This window comes from Apium graveolens, chromosome 4 (assembly GCF_009905375.1).
Source record: "Apium graveolens cultivar Ventura chromosome 4, ASM990537v1, whole genome shotgun sequence".
In the NCBI taxonomy this organism is placed as follows: domain Eukaryota; kingdom Viridiplantae; phylum Streptophyta; class Magnoliopsida; order Apiales; family Apiaceae; genus Apium; species Apium graveolens.
Window position 1 is genome coordinate 156,082,234 of NC_133650.1, and position 24,965 is coordinate 156,107,198.

Consider the following 24,965-nt stretch of genomic DNA (forward strand, 5'->3'; position numbering starts at 1 on the left):
TTGGTATTTACAATAAGGCCGAATAGGCCATAGGAATCAAGAGTCAAAACTTGATTTTTGGTAATCGAAAGAATGATTGGGTGTGTATATGTGAATATCTATGGATTTGTTTGCTTGATTTTTGTTGTGGTTCGAATTAAGGAATAAAAGAAAAGGGAAACTAAGTTGTTTGATTGTAAAGAACTATAAGTGATAGTTATGGTCGTAAAGATTTAGTTGTGAATGAATCGTGTACTCGTATGGGTTATAATAGTTTGATTTGAGGAATAATCGAGATTAAAGCGAGTATAAGTTGATTATTGAGTATACAAAGATATAAAGGCTATGAGTAAAGAATGTGTTATATGCTATGTGCATGTGTGTATAATCTATACTCGTATAGTTCGAGTCAAAAGTATAATCGAGTTATCGTATTGAGTGAACGTTCCAGGAACGTGAGTTGAGAAACTAATTAAGGTTTTGGTTTTGGATTGTAGATTCGGAGCGTGAGGGCATTGAGGCTAGGAAAGGGAAAAGTATACTAGGTGGCAGTAGTTCAACCTTCAAAAAAGCGAATTCAGGCAAGTAACTCTACTTACTTGTATAAATGGTTAAAAGTGGATATTGTTCATGCCATGTAGAGTATTGAACTGTTAAAGTAATGTACCCCTGTTATCGATTCTTGAGATACCCTGTTATTGATCTTGTGAACTTGTTATTGATAAGCTTATTGATCCAACCCTTGGTAACTCCTTTTTCCTATTTACTTGTTATTCCATGAACTGTTATAAACCCTATAAGTATCTTTATGAATCCCTTGTAATGATGTTTCATTCCTTGTGTACCTTATACTCTATTGATCCTTGAAACGGTTTTGATTTCCCTAACTTGAGTACCTTGTTATCATTGATCAAGATCCCTAGAATTGAACCTTGCTTATCCTTGATTCATTTCCTTAACTTTGAATTCTTAAAATAGAACTTAAGAATGAGTTTCGACTTCAAAGAGTCTGAATGATTTCATATTCTTGGTAATGGTAAAATGAATTTAGTAAACCATTCTTTTTCCAACGAATTCCTGATGGATTAGATTGAGACGTAAGAGGCTAGTGGGACTAGTCCAGTCATAGTAAGAGGCTAGCGGGGCTAGTCTAGTTTAAGGCTGAAATTATGCCATTGGTACCTTAAAGACCGGATGGAGGTCGGTACGGGCTGATCACCCGTTTTATTATGAAATGAAAGATAAAGTAGTCCAATCAAGGGTTCTATTACTATTTAAAAAGGAATTGAAATTTCATATTCAGTAATTGATTCTTTGAAAATGAAAAAGGTTTATATTATTTTGAAAAGAGTTGATTGTGATATTGTGAAGCTTATATCTTGTGAACCCCGATTTGATTCCGTTGATCATATAATTGATTCCCAATGATGAAAAGATTATCGCTTTCCATTTGAAAGATCATTTGTGATCCTGTTAATTTTTTGTGATGAATGTCGGCTTTCACCCTACCTTGTTCCTTGAAAGCCCAAAGCTTTTCTTTAAAACCCCTTTCATAGCCCAAAAGATAGAAATCTGCCACCTAGAATTGATAAAGTAGAATGCCCTGATATCAGTAATGGTATATTATGGATTTTATATCATAGAACTGCTTTTTAGTTACTTGCTGAGTTTTGATACTCATATATTTTGTTTTAATCTAACCATGGCAGTTAAGCAAGAAGATGTCCAGGCTTAGGCGCACTGCTCGTAAGAGCGTACCTAGTGGTCCCTACCATGTTGAGGGCTTCCGGTTGCCAGAGAAGGTAGTACAGGTTTTGAGTGAGCAAGCGCTTAGCCGAAAAGTTGTTAAGATACAATGGGTTATCTGTCGGTTCCATGTCGGAATCGATTATGTAAATTTGGTTTTATTTTGGGTTGTAAATTATATTCTATGGTTGGTAGTTGTAATCTTGTCTCATACTTTATCCTGTTTGATCCTATTAGTAGCTAATCGGGGTTTATGCTTATTTAATTTCAAAGATTAGAGGTGTGTGGGTCCTCATTTCCTAACCCCGAGATTGAGGGCGTCATAGATAAAGATATGAAAATCAAACACAAAGAAATAAAACACAAGGCTTTGAAACTTTCGGGTGGATTTAAACTAATCCACCAGATATATATATATATGAGAACTTTGTGATGTTTGAATAGCACACAGCTGCTACAAAGAGATGCTTAACAGATACAGCTCTGAAAATAATGCTTACTAACTTGAAATGTTGTTCTACTTGCTACACTTGATTTTCATACTACCAAGTTACATGATAAAAAGAAAAACGAGTAAAACAAACTTGTTTCTAGTCTAATTTCATGCTGCTTCATTACACTATCCAACATCTTTAAATATCTTCATAATTGCATGAAAATAGTAATGCTTCTTTGTTCTCTAAATCCTGCAATTAGGCTGCCACATTCCATTTGCAAACACCCAACGCATGTGACTGTGTTGTCACTGTCAACTGCTCTTTTGAATATGATCATTCGACTATGTTGGTCATCCGTCGGATTCCTTGTTCAGTATCTGTCGGGTGCCTTTGTAGAACATCCGTCAGGAGCCTTTCTACCACTTGACTTTATTGCACTTATACAGAATTACAAGACATCTTAGATTTACAATTAGCCACCCTATCCTGCATATTAATCTAGTAGTCAACATGACTTAAAAAATCCTACAACATCTACTCAACTAATACATTGTTGTTTGCAGACATGTACTACAAGACTTATTATTACAAAAGCTACACTCTCGATGGATGTTCAGTGGACATCCATTGGGACTATAAAGTTCATCTGTCGGGACTATTGTAGAATATTCATTGAGAGCTACAAAAACACTAAGTTAAATCTACTAAGATGTTTTTTCCAACTTATCATCAAGTTCACAACACATTCCTAACAGAGTCCACCAGGATTTTGATGTATGTTTATTGACTTTGCACTAAGGATGTGAGATCATGTACTTTTGCACTAAGTGAGTCATTTGAAGTTTGGAGAGAAGACACTTACTGTTAAAGTTCTTGAATTTGCATGTTAGATGAGGATTGAGATGTGGAGGAAGTAGAGACCCCAAAAGTATCATGCACATCCTTTTTAATTTCTTCCATGAGCAAGGATGAAGGAGTGTATCTGCTAGAGTGCATCTGATCCAGCTTCAGTCTTATGTCATTGGAGTGAGTGATATGGTTTTGAACTTGGTCATGCAGGGCTACATATGAGTTTCTTAGATTTTTGACACTAGATTCCACTCCACTTAGGTCAAACCTTGCCATTTGATCAGCAAAGATTGTGAATTTATTCTTGATCTCTGTTTGGGAAGGAATAATTTGGTCCATCTTTTCTCTGAACATCTTCATTATCTTGTCCTGATGCCCAGTTAAAGTAATTTGAAGTGCTTTTCCAAAGTTATGGAAAGCTTTGATTTGAGCCTTGTATACTTCATTTACTACATCATAAACTTCCTGTGTAGATAAGGATCTAGAATTGCTCCCCAAGATGGTTAGATACTCCTCCCTAAACTGAGCTAACACAGCATCCATTTCAATTGAAAATTCCTTGTCCAGCCATGCATCACAGTTTGCATCCTGACCAGCTTCATCAACAATTTTAGCATGTTGATCTTCAACATCTGTCTGGTAGGATAGCATGATGGCCTGATAGTCTTGATTTGACATATTGGATGTGAGAAGCTTCTATGATATTTATGCAAGGCCACTAAGTTGGTCAATCATTAGATCATCAACTGTTGAAGGTTGAGATGCAGCTTCTTGTAGCCATTGAGATATGAGGTGAGGATCTTGTGGTTGAGAGGTGGAAGGTTGATTTGTTGGGTGTGAAGGAGATAGAGTAACGGAACCACCTGTGATAGGATTCACTTTTTGACTCACAGTTTGCACTGTGGTTATGACAGGGTGTTGTTCTCCACTTATGATGGGAACCTCCAATTGAATTGGAGGGGATTTGGCTGGGTTAATGTCATGTGCACCAGCCTCAAACCCTTGTGCTTCTTGTAGAGCACTGTTGCATGAATGTGATGTTCTTGCCTCTCCCATAGCAGGGTTATTGGCAATTAAACTCCTAGCCGCAATAGTTAGTGCAATTTCTGCTAGGGTTGTGAGGGGAGTTGTTCCTGTAACAGGAACCTCCAATTGAATTGGAGAGGATTTAGATAGCTCCCCTTCAGGAGTACTACCCTCAAACCTAACAGTCTGTGAAGGCTGATTTGCATATGAAGGTGCATTACTAAACACCATGAGATCTTCAGTGGAAACTGATGAATCCCCAATGTTTGTGATGGTGTCATCAAGGTCTACCCTAATTAGTAGCCTCTCACCATCTAAATTTGATGTCTGGGTGGTGAGCAAGGTTTCTTGAACGAAGTCACTTAAGTGGGATTGCACTTGAGAATTAGATTCAAGTGCTGTGTAAGAAGAAGAAATTTTAGAGATAAGAATTTGTTGATAAAAAGTGAGTATTGGCAGCTCCCCATGAATAAGTGAGGGAGCTTCAAAAGATGTGCTCTCTTTGTATGTGTCATCCTTATTTCTCCTTCCATACACTTGAATTTGTTCAAGTGATGGTTGTGCAGACTCATTACATGGTGCACTAGGGAAAGTGCTCTTTTCAATAGAGACACCCTGTTGAGAGGATTCCCCTAGAGTCTGTTTTTGTTCCTGTGTTACAACTATATCCTTTTGAGATGATACAAAGGTGGCTTGAGTGGTCAACTCTAAGTTTTTAGCCTTCTTTGTCTTTTTGACCAAGGGTGACTCAGGTTCTGTCTGTTCCTCGCCACTCTCATTTATAATTGGTAGGGGTTCCTGCTTTCTCTTCTTTTTACTCGTTTCATCCTTTTGAGAGGATGAAGTGGTTGGCTTCCTAGCAACTACTGGTATAGTAGAAGGGGTCTCAGTATTAGAAGGTCCCTGTTGATGTTCATATGTTTGTAGTTCCACAGGTTCAGGGACCATTACTGTACTAGAATGATTTGTACTAGACCTCATGTCAGGCATAGGATAGGGATAAGTCCAAAATTTCTCCAACATGAATGGAGTTAATTTAAGACCCACATGCACCTTATTCTTTATAGATAGCGATCCAAATAAAATTTTGGACACTTGCTTACAATTGCATATTAATGATCTATCTACACCATCTATCATATGTATGTCATTTACTTTTTATTTTAAAGTAGACATAATGAATCTAGGAAGAAAAATTTTCTTACCTCTTGATGCTAATGGCATTATTAGCCTGGTGCTCAATTCCTCCAAGATGTAGTGTCCTGCATTTATCTATTTGTTGTGAGCCATTGAGTAAACCATCTTCTGGACAATACTTGAAATGTTGTCAAACCCTAACTTTCTGCAAGTGAAAGCCCTGATTACTGAATCAAAGAAAAAAGACCATTCCCTCCTTGGGTTCTTTTTGCTCATGCTTTCCAGATTAATCTTTTCAGAATAATTCATGAAGTCCATGAATTCATAAATCTTATCCTGAGTTGGAACCTCTACCAGCTTGTCAGTAGGTATGCCCAAAGCCATATTGACATCATTCTCAGAGATCTCCACCTATTGGCCCTTGATTATACAATTTATCACTATTGATGATGCCTGATTCTCATGCACCACTGTTCTTGTCACTGCTGTATTCCAGAAATCCCCTAACACATCCAAGTAGAGTACAGGATTAGCAGTAAGAGCTCCCAAAAAGTATGTTTCAGACAGAAATTTCACAAAGCTTTTGAAAGCTTCAGGAGCTTGATTTGCATCCAGAAATGCAAGAAAGTTGGCTTCTTTTGGGATAAAGGGTACAATAATGTTTGATGACATTGAGAAGAGTATGAAGTTTAGTGGGTAAGAAAATTTGAAGAGAAAGAATTCAAAATGAGAGAGAAATTGGTTTGGATTTGAAAATTAGGTCACTTTCAGTTCTCAAAGGCGTAAGGATGTGTATGTCGAGATGTCTGGGTATTTATAGTAAAAGTTAAATGACTTATCGAGAACTAGAAATAAATGTTTGAAATTTGGTTATCGATATGTCATATTTCTGAGTCTTATCGAGAACTAGAAAAAGACTTATCGATATGTCAAATAAATACCCAGTTTGTCCAAAATGGACTGAATTGTTTCCAATTTTTATTTGAATAAATCAAAATAAAATCATAATGATCTTGTCAAAAGTATTTTACCAAAATAATTTATTAAATTCAATTATCTCAGTTCTGAGTTATTTATAAGTCTAATAATATACTTGTAGAGAACTCTGTGAATTAACACTTATAGAGAACTCTATAATGACATATCGATAAGTCATAATAAAGTTTATCAAGAAGTCCCTCGAGAAGTCAGAAAAATTGACTTATCAAGAACTCACTTGAGAATTCTTAAAATGACTTGTCGATAAGTCAATTAGACTTATCGAGAACTCAGTTCTCTATATACTTTTGATCACTTTTATTATGTCTTATGCTAATTTTGCATATTGAAAATATAAATCAACATTTAGATAGTTTTCTTAGAAAAAAATTCCAAGCTAAATTTTGAATTTTGAAAAATAAATATGTAGAGATTTCTGAAATATTTATAATTCATATTCCAGTTAATTTCCATTTAAATCAAATTAATTTTGATTCACTGGAGACTAATCTGCTGCAAAATATTAGCTGAGTTCTTGCCTTGGGATGAAGAGTTTAACATACCAATTTCACTTATAAGTTTAGTGAAAGTTGCTTCATCCAAAGGTTTAGTAAAAATATCAGCTAATTATTTTTCTGTTGGAACAAAGATGAGCTTAATTGTACAATTTGTAGCATGTTCTCAAATGAAATGGTACCTTACAACAATGTGTTTTGTTCTAGAATGATTAACTGGATTAGCTACAATAGATATAGCACTAGTATTATCACACATGATAGGGATTTTGTGTAACACTAGGTCATAATCCATTAGCTGATTTCTAATCCAAAGCACTTGAGCACAACAATTTCCAACAGCTATGTATTTAGCCTCACTTTTGGAAGTTGACACAAACTGTTATTTCTTGCTATACCAGGATACAAGTCTTTGTCCAAGAAACTGACAGCTTCCACTAGTACTTTTTCTGTCAATCCTGCATCCAGCAAAATCTGTATTTGTGTATCCAACAGCTTCAAAACCTTCCCTTAGGATACCATAATCCCAAGTTTGGAGTCCCCTTAAGTATCTGAAAATCCTCTTCACATCCATCAAATGTGATTCTTTTGGATTGGCTTCAAATCTTGCACACAGACATGTAGCAAACATGATGTCTGATCTACTAGCAGTTAAGTATAGCAAAGATCCAATCATTCCTCTATAGCTTGAGATATCTACACTCTTACCCTTTTTATCTTCATCCAACTTTGTAGCTGTAGACATAGGTGTAGATACAGGTGAACAATCAACCATACCAAATTTTTTTAATAAATCTTTGACATACTTAGTTTGGCTGATAAAGATTCCATCACTTCTTTGACTGACTTGAAGTCCAAGAAAGTAACTTAATTCTCCCATCATACTCATTTCATGTTCACTCTGCATTAGCTTGAAGAATCTTTGACAAATCTTTTCATTTGTAGAACCAAAGATAATATCATCCACATAAATCTGAACTAGGATCATATCAACACCATGTTTCTTGTAGATGAGTGTTTTATCTATTGTTCCTCTAGTGAATCCATGCTTAAGTAGAAAATCTGACAGTGTGTCATACCAAGCCCTAGGTTGTTTTAGTCCATAGAGAGCCTTGAGCAACTTGTATACAAAGTTTGGAAATTCTGGATCTTCAAAGCCAGGTGGCTGTTGCACTTAAACTTCTTCTTACAACTCACCATTAAGGAAAGAACTCTTGACATCCATTTGATAAAATTTGAATGTGCAGTAAATGCAAGAAATATCTTATTGCTTCAAGTCTTGCAACTGGAGTAAAAGTTTCATCATATCCAATTCCTTCCTCCTGTGAGTAGCCTTTTGCAACCAACCTTGCTTTGTTTCTGGTGATAATTCCATTTTCATCCATCTTGTTCCTGTACACCCACTTTGTTCCAATTATACTTCTGTTCTTTGGTGCAGGAACAAACTCCCAAACTTTGTTTCTTTCAAACTGATTTAGCTCCTCTTGCATAGAAGATATCCAATCGGGATCAAGTAGACCTTCTTCAGTTTTTTTGGCTCAATTTATGAAAGAAAGCATGCATGTAGACATTCATTTGCAGTTGTACTTCTAGTCCTCACTCCAGCATTTGGATCACCAATAATTGCTTCTCTAGTGTGACTTCTATCCCACTTTCTGGTGTGAGTTGACTTAAGTTTTCTGTATTTTCTTAAGCATTGGCATGACTTGCAGAACCTTCCTCTATTTCTCCCCATGAGTTTGTGCTATCAAATTCAGGTATATGAGATGAGCTTCCATTTTCATGATTCACTTGTTCAGTTGACTCTTCATTTATTCTGTGATTAGTGTTGACTTCAGCTTCATCATCAGAATCACTATCAATGTTGAGATTTTTAAACCTTAGGGCTTCAGCTTCATTTTCACTAAGGCATTCCAAGCATGGACATTTTTCATCATCAAAAGTAACATTTGTGCTTTCCATGATCTTCTTTTGTTAAATAACATAGACTTTGCATGCAGTTCTTTCCAATAAATATCCGAGAAAAATTGCCTCAAAAACTTTAGAGTCAAATTTTCCCACATATTCAGTGTAATAACTCGAATTTTTGAGACTTTATAAAACGCTTAATGAATAGTAACCCTGACAGATGGGAAAAAAAAAACTTTTTTGCCCACACTATGTTGTGCATGAGAAATTGAGTTTCGGAGTTGATAACATGATTATACGTACTAAATGAGTGTATGTAAACGCTATTAGTTTTCGAAGAAAACGAACTTTAAAAAATGACCGTATTTACGGACCATCAAAGATTACGGGAATCACAATATAATTACGAATTTAAAACTCTACAAATTTATATCCAAGAACAATACTTCAAATCATAATCAATGTATACAAAAGGATTTACACCACGGACCGCTTACGAGAAATTATTATGAAAATAATTAAGCGACTGAACAAACGCGTAAACGAATAAATAAATGTATCAAAATAAATCAAAGAAGTAATCGTGGCTAGTTTACCAAATGGTAACCTAAGCTAGGTAGGGATGATCACCTAAGCTAGCAAATAGTAACCATGAATAGTGCAAGGGAGTACGTAGCTAGTAACCTAGCTTTGAATTTGTGCAAGCTAGCAAAGATATGTATTAGATATGCATATTTAGGATGAGATATACACACAAAAAAAATTCAACAGAAGCAACAAGAAGCATCAAAGAAAACTCTCTCTCTCCGTCACCTTCTTCCATTCGGCCCAAACAAGAAAGAGCAAGAAATCAAAATCAAAACCATGAGTTCTAGTCATGGAAAAAATCCCTCATTAATTCTCAAGATTCATACATCCTAAACTAAGGTAAGAAAATTTTTTAAGCTCATTTTATCAAGGTTTGATGGGTGAAATAAATTCAAGAAAGATGATAATGAATAGTATGAATAGTAACTTTTCTTTGGTTTCTTGATTTTAATGGTTGATCTAGGTTCCAAAACCCTACCAAGCACTCCCAAGACTTCACCATCATCAAGAATACATCTCAAGCTTTCAAGAAAGGTATAAATCTTTGACCCATCTTTATTTAAGGTTTAAGTTCAAGAACCTTTTGAAACCTAGTTATAAACTTAGTTTTAGTGGTTGATTAATTGTAATCTTGATGTTTAGTTAATTAGTTCTAATGTTGATGATTGTTGCCTCAACAACATGATTTTATTGAGAGGAGTTAATGTTGGAATGATGATTTGATGATTTTTGGTGGTAGTATAGAGAATTAAGACGTAAATGAAACTCGAATCGTAATCGTAATCTCGCTAAAACGAACAAAACACAACATTAAGTTTCTGCAGAAAGTCCCGAAGGTATAACTGTAGTTTCTTGAAAACTAACAATTGATTATGATATAAAATATTATAAGGATCGTTTAGGCGCTTGAATCTCTTGATTCCGATTTATGGATCAAAAGTTATGACCGTTTTAGTAAAAGTGAATTACGCAACAAAAACTGCTACGAATTATGAACTTTGGAAATAGTAATGATCGACTTAAAAATATTCATAAATTATGAAATATTTACAGAGAGTATTAAATAGAGTTCCTTAACTGATATAAACATTTCAAGTGAAAATAAATATTTTTCAATTTTATAAAAATATCGGAACCAAGATCGCACGATTAGAAAACCGTTAGAAATCATAAGCGGAGCCGACGATAAAAATGTATACGGACATAAGGTACTTCAAAAAGGAAGCGACCGTGACATGAATAAGTACTTAAAAGAATAATAAGGATAAAATAAGTTAAGAGAACGAATAATAAGTAGCATATGAGTACGAGTCACCGTAAATTAGAATGGGATCTAATGAAACGGTTTATGTTTATGGTTATAGATATCCGAGCGGACCCTAGAGCATCCTCCACCTCGAAATACCCAGGAAAGTTTACGAACCCAACTCCATATACTGTTGTGTTGTGAAAGGATTATTTTATTATACTTTGCATAAATGTCATGCTTGCCATGTTACTAAGTATTTGAGTTTTCGCATATATAGCGATGGTGTACGATATGTATGTCGTAGAATGTTTAACTTCGCCATGAGCGTGATGTATAATTATAAGACCGAGAGTCGGTCGGAGTTTTAAAATGAAAAACCCGGGAATCATTTCGGAGATGTTTTGGACGATTAAAGTCCGCAGTTATTTATTCCAAGGGACTCGATGTCCACTTGCGAAACATTAAATACCTCAAACTTTTATTAAAATGATTTCCAAAGATTGTATTCCCTCAACTATCTTTAATTACTCGAATAATGGATATTATTTCATTTATTCATTTAATATAGAAGAATTATTCTCCAACGATTATTTATTTCGAACTCGATTAATTATTAAAGATTATTTAATTACTTAGACATAAATTAGTCGAGGAATATTATTTCAAATATTCTTTTAAAATATAACTATTCGCGGTTTAATTATTTAATAATTATTATTTAATTATTAGTTATTTATTATATGATTTAATATGTTTTTAAAATCATAAAACCTGATTTAAAATACTTTCTGAATTTCAAAAAATCATTCGAATAATTTCAGATCGTCGAAGAATATTATCTCGATTTATTTTAAATATTTTGAATATAGTTTAAAAAGAAACTCCCCCTTATTTAATTATCTGTTGACAATGATAAACTCACATCCTTAGTACTTCCTCCGAAAATTCTCGGAAGTACATATATATATACACTGATAAGATAAGTTGTTTCTATCAACAAGCAAAACGCTTGGGGAACTTCGATGTGGTTTGAGTTCTAGAGATATGATAGGATTCTTTTAAGGACTTGGAGGGGTAGACTCTAGTACTATGTGTACTAGGGAGACTACTAAAGCTACCGCATGCGAAGGTACTCTGTGTACTCAGGAACTTGTGAAGTATGTGTATACCCAAAAATGGGACACGTAGCCCGAATACGGCAAGGGTGATAACTGGGATACGAAGGTGTCGTCCTTCTACTAGTAGAAAAGGTTACTATTTTTGTAGTATGACTGATCATCGTATGCGGTGGCTCCAGTGAATATCTTAAATTCTTCTAATTGGAATTGTGATGCAATACCGTAACCCAAGCCTAGGTGCTGGGTTTACCATTAAGGTATTCGTAGGATAATAAATCCACTAAAGAATTGTTTTCAAAAGAAGCTGTGTATCACCAAAGAAAACTATTTTTGAATAAAACATATCTATCATATATGGTATCATACTTGATTATCATACAGTCATCTCATACTGTACATTATTATGGTGGGCATTATAGCTCACACTTATTTTCTTAAATTGACACAACATAACAGTGAATCAAGATGTCTATCATGAAACTCACAGCCAGGAAATGGGTAGGAAATGGCCAGTTGTTCTGTAGGATGTTTTGAGCTGTACCTCAGGTAGATCGAATAAGCTGGATTGGTTTTCAGTTGTTTTTGGTCCGACTTATTTACAAGTATGACTTATGTAAGACAATAAATAAGAAATGAATATTTGGCCGACGGACTAACCTTACTTAAAGATTATTTCCGCGGTAAGACTCAATTACTTTTGGGTTGTAATAATTATCATTTTATGGATTGATTTACTCTAGTAATGAATGGTTTGTTTCCAAGACAATAACCTATAAGTGTGTGTGTGTGTGATAAGTATGGGGTCGTAAAGGTGTGAGCATTTATATATTGTGGTACGAGATAAGTGTTATATGGCACTCAAGATGGCGTGGCCTCCTAAATCCCCAACCCCGGATTTTGGGGCGCCATAGATATGGTATCAGAGCCTTAGGTTATCAAATCTGGGAAACGATAGGGTATAAAATATGTAGACAAAAGAATAATAAATAATCAATTAGAGCTCAAGTCGAGTTCGCCGTCGGGCTACATGGATAGTCTTGACAGTTTTACCCTTAAGGGAATTCCGACTCTAAGTTAGTAACACCTTGCATATTGTGTCAGGTACCAGTGGAGCCTATTGGGGAGGTTGACCCTGTTGATGATGTTATGGCCCCAGAGCGTGACCCTACTCTTGAGCCGGAGGACCTACCTATTGATGACTCAAATGATGACCCTACTGAGGATCCCCCGGAGGAGGAGGCTGTTTTCCCTGCCCCCATAGCTGATGATGTTGAGATGCCTCAGGGCGATGGCGTAGACTGGACCGACATAGAGATGTACCCTCTCCCGACTGTTCGCTCTTCTACACCACACTCAGGGATGATGAGCCCTTTGCCTTACACTAATGAGGACGAGGATGATGAGGTGGATGCACAGACCTACGAGGCTCATGACATATCCTCTAGTGACCCAGACTCACCTCTACCACCTCCAGCGAGCGTACATGTAGCAGTGCATGACTGGATAGTGGCTCAGCTTAACACTGAGATCACCGCGGCATCTGCCCGCATTTTGGAGCTACGGCAGGCGCTTCCGCCGAGAGAGCCAACAGGCTAGGATACCCAGGGGACTTTAGAGCTGCTTTCCCGGCCATAGCTCACAGGGAGATTGATGGGATTGAGCTTCGTTCCCGGGTACAGATGAGGATGACGGTGATGGGAGGATACATTCCAGTAGTTGATGCAGAACTGATATTGGCAAGAGCGATGAGGAGGGTTCGAGACCTCACGCGCAGTGACAGTGACTGAGAGACAAATGACTATTTATAGACCTTGTAAAGGGCTGGGTGACTTGTCACCAATTTTGTTAGGATAGCTAGGAGTAGATAGCATTCCTAGCCCTTCATGGTACCCGGTATATGTATTTGTATTTCAGTATTCAGGCCAAGAGGTTGATGTATTATATTCAGGCCATTTATAAACTCGGATAGTTGTTTTGTCCCCAAGATATAATCTGGGAGACCCTATGGTATACATCTAGCAGTTATTAAGATATTGATTTCCATATTATTGCACTTGTTAAAAACATGCTAGATAATAAATGGCATGCTTACCTACGAATAAATTAATCCAAATGTAAAAATTTTTGTAACTGTATTGACATATTTTCATTATTAGAACGATGCCACCCCGTAGAAGAGGAACCAGGGCACGGCCCGCAAAATCTGTTAACCAACAACGAAATGGACCTGACCACATAGTAAATGAGGAAAGTGAAGAAGACCTGGACTTTAATGAGTATGATGAGGAAGAGTATGTCGAAGAAGAGGCTGAGGATACCCATCAGGGAGGGAACCCCATGAATGAGTTTATGGAACTTTTAAGGGCAAATCTGAACCAATAGCCCATTCCGCCACAACCACATATTTCCCAACAGACTGCGGCCACTGCATTCAGGGCATTCAAATCCTTCAAACCCCCAGAGTTTCTAGGATCTGCCGACCCCGTTGAGGCATGGGCCTGGCTCAAGGAAATAGAAAAGTCCTTCGAAATACTAGGTGTGGAAGAATGACACAAGACCATCTTCGCCTCTTACATGCTGAAAGGGGAGGCTAACTAATGGTGGGAGTCCAAACGAAACCTCGAGACTGATGTTGTGATTCCATGGGATAGATTTACCCGATTATTCTTAGACAAGTATTTCCCTAGGCTTATGGAAACTCGGATGGGGATTAAGTTTCTAGAGTTGAAACAATATGATGACTGTGGCAGAGTATGAGGCCAATTTTACCGAGTTATCACGATTCGTGCCTGAGTTTGTGAATACTTAGGAGAAGAAAGCGTGAAGGTTTCAGCTTGGTCTGAAATAGTGGATCCAGAACCGAGTAGCAGTACTAGAACTGACAGATTATGCCACCTTAGTGCAGAAAGCCTCCACTATTGAAGCTGGTAGTGAAAAAAGTTTGAAGGAAAAGAAAAATAGGAAAAGGAAGATAGGGAGTCAAGGCGAAGGAGGAGGAACCGGGAACAGGAGCCTTCCAAGCAGGTTTGTCAGGGGAGTGGTGTCCTAACCTGCGAGAGGCCCCAGATTTAGAAAGGCCCCAAGTGAGAGCGTTGGCCAAGGCAGCGAACAATCTAGGGCAACATTTCATAGCCAACCCCGCGCCCCAATAACGGAATGTCAAACATGTGGAAAAAGGCACCTTGGAGTGTGCAACAAGGCGAGAGCCCCTCTGAAATGCTATAGGTGTGACCAAACTGGACACCTTGCCAACAACTGCACCTGATTTAACGTGACGTGTTTCCAATGTGGGAAGGTAGGGCACGTGAGGAAGGATTTCCCGACATTAAAACCCCCAGCCTCAGGTGTGACGGCCTCAACCCCGGGGTCAGGAGCTGACGTCATCCACAACACAACAACTAACATAATATAATTCATTTCACTGATAAAACATAATCACGACCCCTCTTGCCAAGATCTTTTCCAGGTTTAAGTATGACTTAGGATATAATTTACCACAAAACTAATTCATTACAACCACCTTGACAATATTACCTTAATACAGCAACTCAACTGTAATAACTCGAATTTTTGAGATCTTGTAAAATGTTTAATAAATAGTAACCCTGACGGACGGGAAAAACTATTGAGCCCACACTATGTAGTGCATGAGAAAATGAGTTTCGGAGTTGATATTACGATTATACGTATCAAATGAGTGTATGTAAACGCTATTAGTTTTCGAAGAAAACGAACTTTGAAAAACGACCGTATTTACGACTCATCGAGGATTACGGGAATCATAATATAATTAAGAGATTAAATCCCTAGGGATTTATATTCAAGTAGGATAATTAAAAATATAAGGAATGAATACGAAAGGAATTACGTCGCGAACAATTTATGAGTAAGTATTACGAAAACGTTTAAGCAACCGAGCGAACGCGTAAACGATTAAATAAACGTAGCGCACTAACTAAACCATGATAAGAAAGTAACCATGGTTACTTCATAAAATAGTGATCTAACCATAGGATGATCAAGCTAGCTAGCAAAATAGTGTGCTAAGGAAGCTAACCATGTAGTTTAGCTTGTAACCTAGCAAGCTATTAAGATTTCTCCCCAAGATTTGCTACAAAGAATAAATCTAGAATGCTATACTAGGAAGAATAAACTCAAGTGCAAGATATCACCCTATCTTCCTAGAAGCAACCTATCAAATCAACCAAGCTAAGCAACCAAGAGTAGTATAAATACCCCCCTTGATGCTTCCATTCGGCTATTGATGAAAAAGAAGGGGAATTCAAATTCAAAACTCAAAGTTCTAGCTCTTGTTAAATTCTCCCAATAATTCTCAAGCCTCCTAGAAATTAAAATAAGGTAGGAAAATTCTTTCATCTCTTTTTATCAAGGTTTGATGGGTGAAATAAAATCAAGAAACTCACTAGTGAATAGTATGAATAGTAACCTCTCTTTGGTTTTTTGATTTCAATGGTGGTTTTAGGTTCCAAAAATCATACCAAGCACTTCCAAGCCTCCACCATCCTCAAGAACACATCTCAAGCTTTCAAAAAAGGTAAAAATATTTGGCCCAACTTTATTTAAGATTCATTTTTAAGATCCATTTAGTATATGGTAGTGAACCTAGTTTAATGAGTGGTATTGATGAAATCTTGGTGCTTAAGTTAAGTAGATTTAAGGTTGATTGTTGTTGCCTCAAGAATATGATGTTCTTGAGATTAGTTTGTGTGTTGATTATGGAAAGATGATTGTTGGTGGTTGTGTTAAGAGTTAGGACGTAAACGAAAGCCCGATCATAAACGTAACTTCGTTAAAACCAACAAATCGTAACTTTAAGTTTCTGCAGAAAGTCCCGAAGTTTTAAACTGTAGTTTATTGAAAAATAACCCTTTTTTAGGATATAAAATGTTATAAGGATCGTTTAGGCGCTTGAATCGCTTGATTCCGATTTACGGATCAAAAGTTATGGCCGTTTTACTAAAAGTGATTTACGCGACGAAAACTGCAACAAATCACGGACTTTGAAAATATAAAAGATAGACTTAAAAATGTTCATAAATCATGAAATTTTTACAGAGAGTAACATATTGAGTTTCCTAACTTCCATAAAAAATTTAAGTGAAAATACCAATTTCTCAATTTATAAAAATATCGGAGCCGAGACCGCGCGAGTAGAAATCGTGAGAATCCATAAGCGGAGCCGACGACGATAATGAGAATGAACCTAAGATACTTAGAAAAATGAAGCGACCATAATGTGAATAATGACTTAAAGGAATAATAAGGGTATTATAAGTTGAGAGGGTGCATAATTAGTAGCACATGAGTGCGAGTTGCCATAAATTAAAATGGAACCTAACAAAATATAATGTGTTTATGGTTATAGATTTCCGAGCGGAACCTAGAGCATCCTCCACCTCGAGATACCCAGGCAAGTTTATGAACCCAACTCCATTTACTGTTGTGTTGTGAAAGGATTGTTTTATTATCATTTCATAAATACGATGTTTACTATGATACGTAGTTGTTGAATTTTTGCATAATATAGCGATGTTGTACGATAAGTATATATCGTGAAATGTTTATTCCGCTTTAAGCGTGACGTATTATGTAAGACCGAGAGTCGGTCGGGATTTAAGATAAAATCCGTGAATCATTCTGGTGATATTATAGGATGGTTATAAGTCCATAGTAGTACGTTTTAAAAGGGACTCAACGTCCACTTACGAAACATTAAAACCCTCGAACTTTTACTGAAACGATTTCTCAACGATCATATTCCCTCAACTATATTTTATTGATTTGAATAATAAATACTATATATATATTCTTTTATCATGGGCGTAGTATACCCCAGCAATTATTTATTTCAAACCTTATTAATCATTAAAGATTATTAATTGCGTAAATATAAACTAGTTGAGGAATAATATTTTAAATACTCTTTTGAAGAGTAAACTCATTCGAGGCTTAATTATATATCGATTATCATTTAATTAATTATTATTTAATTAAAGAGTTTATTTTGATTTAAAATCATAGATCCTGATTTAAAACATACTTTCTGATTTCGGAAAATTATTCGAGTAATTTCAGATCGTCGGAGAATATTATCCTGACATATTTAATATCTTGAATATAGTTTCAAGGAGAAACTTTTCCCCCTTATTTAATTATCTGTTGACAACGGTCAACTCACATCCTTGGTACTTCCTCCGAAAACTTTCGGAAGTACATATATATATATACAGTAAAGTTATGCCTATCAACAAGCAAAATGCTTGGAGGAACTTCGATGTGGTTCGAGTTCTTGAGATATGATAGGATTTCCTAATGCACAAGGGAGGGGTAGGATCCAAGTACTTCATGTATTGGATAGACTCCTGGTACCGTAGGAGACGGTACAATATGTACCTATGGACCTGCAAAGTGTGTGTATACCCGAAATGAGGACACATAGCCCGTATGCGGTAAGGGTGATAACCGAGATGTGAAGGTGTCGTCCCTCTACTAGTAGAAAAGGTTACTTTTATCGCAGTACGACTGATCATCATATGCGGTGGCTCCAACGAATGTCCTAATTCTTCCAATTCGAATTGTGATGCAATACCGTAACCCAAGCCTAGGTGCTGGGATTACTATTAAGGTATTCGCAGGATAATAAAATCCCTTAAAAGAATTGTTCTCATAAGAAGGTGTGTATCACCAAGGAAAACTATTTTCGAATAAAACATAATTATCATATATGATGTTATCATACAGTCATTTTCATACTGTACATTATTATGCTGGGCATTATAGCTCACACTTGTTTTATTAAATTGACACAACACAACAGTGAATCAAGATGCCTGCCATGAGAACCACAGCCAGGAAACGGGTAGGAAATGGCCAACTGTTCCGTAGATTATTTGGTGATGTACCACAGGTAGTCAGAATAAGCTGGATTAGTTTTCAGTTGTTTATAGTTCGGCTTATTTATAAGTATGACTTATGTAAGGTAAGAAACAAGAAACGTATATTTGGCCGGCGGACTAGCCTTACCAAAAGGTCACTCCCCGGTAAGATTAATTACTTTTAGGTTGTAATAATTATCAATTGATGGTTGACAATTACTCTAGTTACGATGGTTCGTTTTCAAGACAATAACCTGTAAGTGTGTGTATGTGATAAGTGTGGGGTCGTGAAGCGTGAGTATTTATATATTGTAGTGTGAGTTGTATGAGTTTAGATCGCGTGGCCTCCGAGACTCCTGACCCCGGGTTTTGGGGCGCCATAGAAATGGTATCGGAGCCTTAGGTTATCAAATCTTGGAAATAATTAGAGATAAAATACGTAGACATAGGAATAATAAAATAATCAATTAGAACTCAAGTCGAGTTCGTCGTCGGGCTACACGGGTAGTCTTGACTGTTTTACCCTCAAGGGAATTCTGACTCTAAGTTAGTAACACCTTGCCTATTGTGTCAGGTACCAGTGGAGCCTAGGAGGGAGATTGATCCTGTTGATGATGTCATGGTCCCTGAGCATGACCCTATTCCCGAGCCAGAGAGCCCACCCGTTGATGATTCAGATGATGACCCTACTGAGGATGTCCTAGAGGAGGAGACTGACTTTCCTGTCCCCATAGCTAATGGCGTAGTCTGGAGAGATGTAGAGATGTACCCTCACTCCCCTATTCGCTCTTCTACACCATCCCCATGGATTCAGAGCCCTATGCCCTATACTGATGATGATGAGGAGGAGGCGATACATGTACAGTTCCACGAGGTTCATGACATATCCTCTAGCGACCCAGATTCACCTCTACCACCATCGGCGACCATGCATGTAGTCGTACACGACTGGATAGTGGGACAGCTTAACGCTGAGATCACTGCGGCATCTACTCGTATTGGGGAGTTACGCCAGGCACTGATAGCTAAGAGAGCCACCCGACTAGGATACCCAGGGGATTTCAGAGCTACTTCCCCAGCCATAGCCCGCAGAGAGATCGATGGGATCGAGCTCCGTACCAGGGTTCAGATGAGGATGACAGCGGTTGGAGGATACATCCTGGTAGTTGATGCAGAGCTGATGATTGCAGGAGCGATGAGGAGGGCACGTGACCTCACTCGCAGTGATAGAGACTGAGAGACTAGTGACTAGATATGGAACTTGAAGAAGGCTGGGTGACTTGTCACCAATTTTGATAGGATAGCTACTAGTAGATAGCATTCCTAGCCCTTCAGGGTACATGGCTTATGTATTTTCATTTTAGTATTCAGGACTAGTAGTGATGTATTGTAATCAGGCATGTATGAACTCAGCTAGTTATTTCGTTCCCCAAGATATAAATGGGAGATCTTATTAATATATATCTAAGCAGTTATTAAGAAATTGATGTCTATATTATTGCACTTTATAAAACCTGCTAGATAATAAATGACATGCTTACATACGAATAAAATAATCCAATTATTATAATTACAACTATGTTGACCAATTTTCAATATCAGAACAATTCCACCCCGTAGAAGAGGAACCAGGGCACAGCCCACAGAATCTGTTAACCAACAACGAGGTGAACCTGACCCTGTAGTGAATGAGGAAAGTGAAGAAGACCTAGACTATAATGAATATGATGAGGAAGAATATGTAGAAGAAGAGGCTGAGGATACCCATCAGGGAGAAAACCCCATGAATGAATTTATGGAACTGTTAAGAGCAAATATGAACCAACAACCTATTCCACCACATGCTGCCCAACAGACTGTAACTACTGCCTTTAGAGCCTTCAAATCTCTCAAACCCCCAGAGTTTCTAGGATCTGCCGACCCCGTTGAAGCACGGGCCTAGCTCAAAGTGATAGAAAAGTCCTTCGAGATAGTAGGTGTTGAGGAACGACACAAGACTATTTTCACTTCTTACATGCTGAAAGGAGAAGCTAACTACTGGTGGGAGTCCAAACGAAACCTAGAAACTGATGCTGTGATTCCATGGGATAGATTTACCCGACTGTTCTTAGACAAGTATTTCCCTAGGTTTATGGAAACCCAGATGGAGATTAAATTTCTGGAGCTGAAACAGGATAAGATGACTGTAGCAGAATATGAGGCCAAATTTACTGAGTTGTCGAGATTTGTGCCTGAATTTGTGAACACCGAAAAAAAGAAAGCGCGAAGGTTTCAGCTTGGTCTGAAACAGTGGATACAAAACCGAGTGGCAGTGTTAGAGCTGACAGACTATGCCACCTTAGTACAGAAAGCCTCGATTGTTGAAGATGGCAGTGAGCAGAGTGTGAAGGAAAAGGAAAATAGGAAGAGGAAGATAGGAAGCCAAGGAATAGGAACCGGGAACAGGAGCCTTTCGAGCAGGTTCGTCAGGGGAGCGGTGTCCCAACCTGCACGAGGCCCCGGATTCAGAAAGGCCCCGAGTGAGAGTGTTGGCCAGGGCGGCGGACAATCTAGGGCCACATTTCTTAGCCAACCCCGTGCCCCAATACCAGAGTGCAAGACCTATAAGAGAAGACACATTGGGATATGTAATCAGGCAAGAGCCCATCTGAAATGTTACAGGTGCGACCAACCCGGACACCTTGCCAACAACTGTCCCCAATATAGCAAGACATGTTTCCAATGTTGGAAAGTAGGACATATAAGGAAGGATTGCCCGATAATGAAGCCCCTAGTCTCAGGTATGAGCAGAGCTGCATCCAACCGACCCCCAGCTGCTAGGACCTTCAACATGACTGTTCAAGATGCTGTTCGAAACACTGATGTGATAGCAGGTACCTTTTTGTTAAATTCCGAACATACAAATGTCCTATTTGATTCTGGAGCAACCAACTCTTTTATATCTCAAGATTTTTTTAAAAATTTAAAACTTAATGCCATACCCATACGTGAGATATTACGAGTGGAAATAGCAAGCAAAGAAATAATTCCTGTAAATCAAGTACACCCTAAGTGCAAGTTGAAGTTAGAAGGGAAGATCTTCGAGGTTGACCTAATCCCATTTGTGTTAGAAGAATTTGATGTAATCTTAAGAATGGATTGGTTATCCAGTAACGAAGTGCAAATAAATTGTGAACGGAAGAGAGTAAAGATAAGAGTGCAAAATGAAAAAGAAGTAGTGTTTAAAGGTCAATGACAGAACCAGAAATTTCTAACCATACTACAGGCAAAAAGATTGTTAAGGAAAAGTAACGAGGCTTATTTAGCTTATGTGATAGATAAGAAGAAGGAAGTCCCTAACATACAGGACATACCCGTAGTAAACGAATTCGAGGATGTATTTCCAGAGAACTTACCAGGATTACCACCTGACCGAGAAATAGAGTTCGCTATAGAATTAGCACCAGGAACGACACCAATATCCAAGGCCCCATATAGGATAACCCCAGTTGAGATGAAGGAACTAGCTTCTCAACTGCAAGAGTTATTAGATAATGAAATGATAAGACCCAATGTGTCACCTTGGGGAGCGCCAGTACTGTTCGTAAAGAAAAAGGACGGCAGTATGAGATTATGCATAGACTATCGAGAGCTGAATAAGCTGACTATAAAGAATAGGTACCCTCTCCCCAGGATTGATGACCTATTCAACCAACTCAAGGGAGCTGTACATTTTTCCAAAATAGATTTAAGAACAGGATATCACCAGTTGAAAATCGAACCGGAAGATATACCGAAGACTGCTTTTCGCACTAGGTATGGACACTATGAGTTCTTAGTTATGTCGTTTGGGTTAACCAATGCACCCGCAGCCTTTATGGATTTGATGAACAAAGTGTTCAAAAAGTACCTGTATATATGTGTGATAGTTTTTATCGATGATATTCTGATCTACTCAAAGATAGAGTAAGAACACGCAGAACATTTGAGGATAGTCTTAGAAATCTTGAGGAATGAGAAATTGTATGCCAAGTTCTCAAAATGCGAGTTTTGGTTGAGAGAAGTTCAGTTTTTAGGACATGTGGTGAGTAGCAAAGGAGTTTTAGTTGACCCTGCCAAAATAGAGGCGGTATCCAATTGGGAAAGACCAACTACCCCAACAGAGGTTAGGAGTTTTGTGGGTTTAGCAGGATATTACCAAAGATTTTGCTAAGATAGCCGGTCCACTGACTAGACTGACCCAGAAGACAGAAAGGTTTGTATGGACAGAGAAATGTGAGGAGAGTTTTCAAGAACTGAAGAGGAGGGTGGTGTCAGCACCAGTGCTCGCTCTTCCCAATGGAAAGGGAGAGTTTGTGATATACAGCGATGCATCGCTTAAAGGATTAGGATGTGTACTGATGCAGCACGGCAAAGTTATAGCATATGCCTCTCGGCAATTAAGGAATATGAGAGCAGATACCCTACGCATGATCTAGAATTAACAGCCATAGTGTTTGCCCTGAAAATTTGGAGACACTACCTATACGGTGAGAAATGCGAGATCTACACTGACCATAAAAGCCTCAAGTATATTTTCACTCAGAAGGAACTGAACATGAGACAGAGGAGATGGTTAGAGTTGATAAAAGACTACGACTGTGAAATTTTGTATCACCCGAGTAAAGCCAATATGGTGGCTGACGCCCTTAGTAGGAAGGAAAGACTCAAGATGATAATGACATCGGAGGAGTTGATTAAGGAATTTGAGAAGATGGAAATTGACATAAGAATGACCGGTAAGGTAACGGAAGGATTATTTGAGATTAAGCTAGTGCCAGAGCTGACTGAAAAGATACGAGTATGTCAGGAAAAGAAGATGAGTGAGGAAAGAGGAACATTGACCGGTGAAGAAGTGAGATGCGAGAAGGATGAGAAAGGGATCATGAGGTATGCGTCCCGAATTTGGATTCCAAATGTGCAAGAGTTAAAAGATGAGCTGCTGCACGAAGGGCACAACTCTAGATATTCAATCCACCCAGGAAGTACGAAGATGTACCGTGACCTTAAGGAATATTATTGGTGGCCTAAAATGAAGAGAGAAGTAGCAGAGTGGGTCAGCAAGTGCTTGACATGCCAGAGAGTGAAGGCTGAACATCAGCGACCTAGTGGACTATTACGACCCCTAGAGATTCCGGAATGGAAATGGGAGCATATGGCCATGGATTTTGTTACAGGCTTACCAAGAACAAAGACCAATCACGATGCCATATGGGTTATCATAGATAGATTGACCAAGTCCGCACACTTCCTACCAATCAACGGAAGATACACTGTAGACAAGTTGGTGGATATTTACTTGAAGGAAATAGTAGTTAGACACGGCGTTCCGGTAGCCATAGTGTCAGATAGAGACCCGAGGTTTAATTCCCGATTTTGGAGAAGCTTCCAGGAATGCGTAGGCACCAGACTAAACATGAGTACCGCTTACCACCCCCAGACTGATGGACAAAGCGAAAGGACTATTTAGACCCTAGAAGATATGCTACGAGTATGTGCCATTGATTTCAAAGGAAATTGGGATGACCACTTACCTCTGATCGAATTTGCTTACAACAATAGCCATCACGCTAGCATAGGAATGCCCCCGTATGAAGCTCTTTACGTAAGGAGATGTCGCTCTCCCCTGTGTTGGGATGAAGTTGGAGAACACAAGATATTAGGACCAGAGTTAGTCCAACAGACCAGGGAAATGGTAGGACTCATCAGGAAAAGACTGGTAGCAGCCCATGACAGACAAAAGAAGTACGCCGACCAGACCAGGAAGGATAGGGAATATGCAGTAGGAGATTTTGTGCTATTGAAGGTATCTCCGTGGAAAGGAGTGATGAGATTTGGAAAGAAAGGGAAACTGAGTCCCAAATTCATAGGACCCTTTGAAATTTTAAGGAAAATAGGACCTCTAGCTTACGAGCTCGCCTTGCCTCCTAATTTGCAACAAGTACACAACGTGTTCCACGTGTCCATGTTAAGAAAGTACCATTCAGATGCACGACATGTAATAGAATACGAGCATGTAGATTTACAACAAGACCTGACCTACATTGAGCATCCAGTAAGGATAATGGACCAAAAAGAACAAGTGCTGAGGAACAAGACTGTGAAGCTGGTTAGGATCTTATGGAGAAATCAAAATGTCGAAGAGTCAACCTGGGAACTTGAAGACGCAATAAGGAATAGATATCCCCACTTATTTTCTAATTGATTCCGGGACGGAATCCTTGTTAGAGGGGAAGACTGTAATAACTCGAATTTTTGAGATCTTGTAAAACGTTAAATAAATAGTAACCCTGATGGACGGGGAAAACTTTTGAGCCCACACTATATAGTGCATGAGAAAATGAGTTTCGGAGTTGATATTATGATTATACGTATCAAATGAGTGTATGTAAATTCTATTAGTTTTCGAAGAAAACGAACTTTGAAAAACGACCGTATTTACGACTCATCGAGGATTACGGGAATCACAATATAATTACGAGATTAAAACCCTAGGGATTTATATTCAAGTAGGATAATTA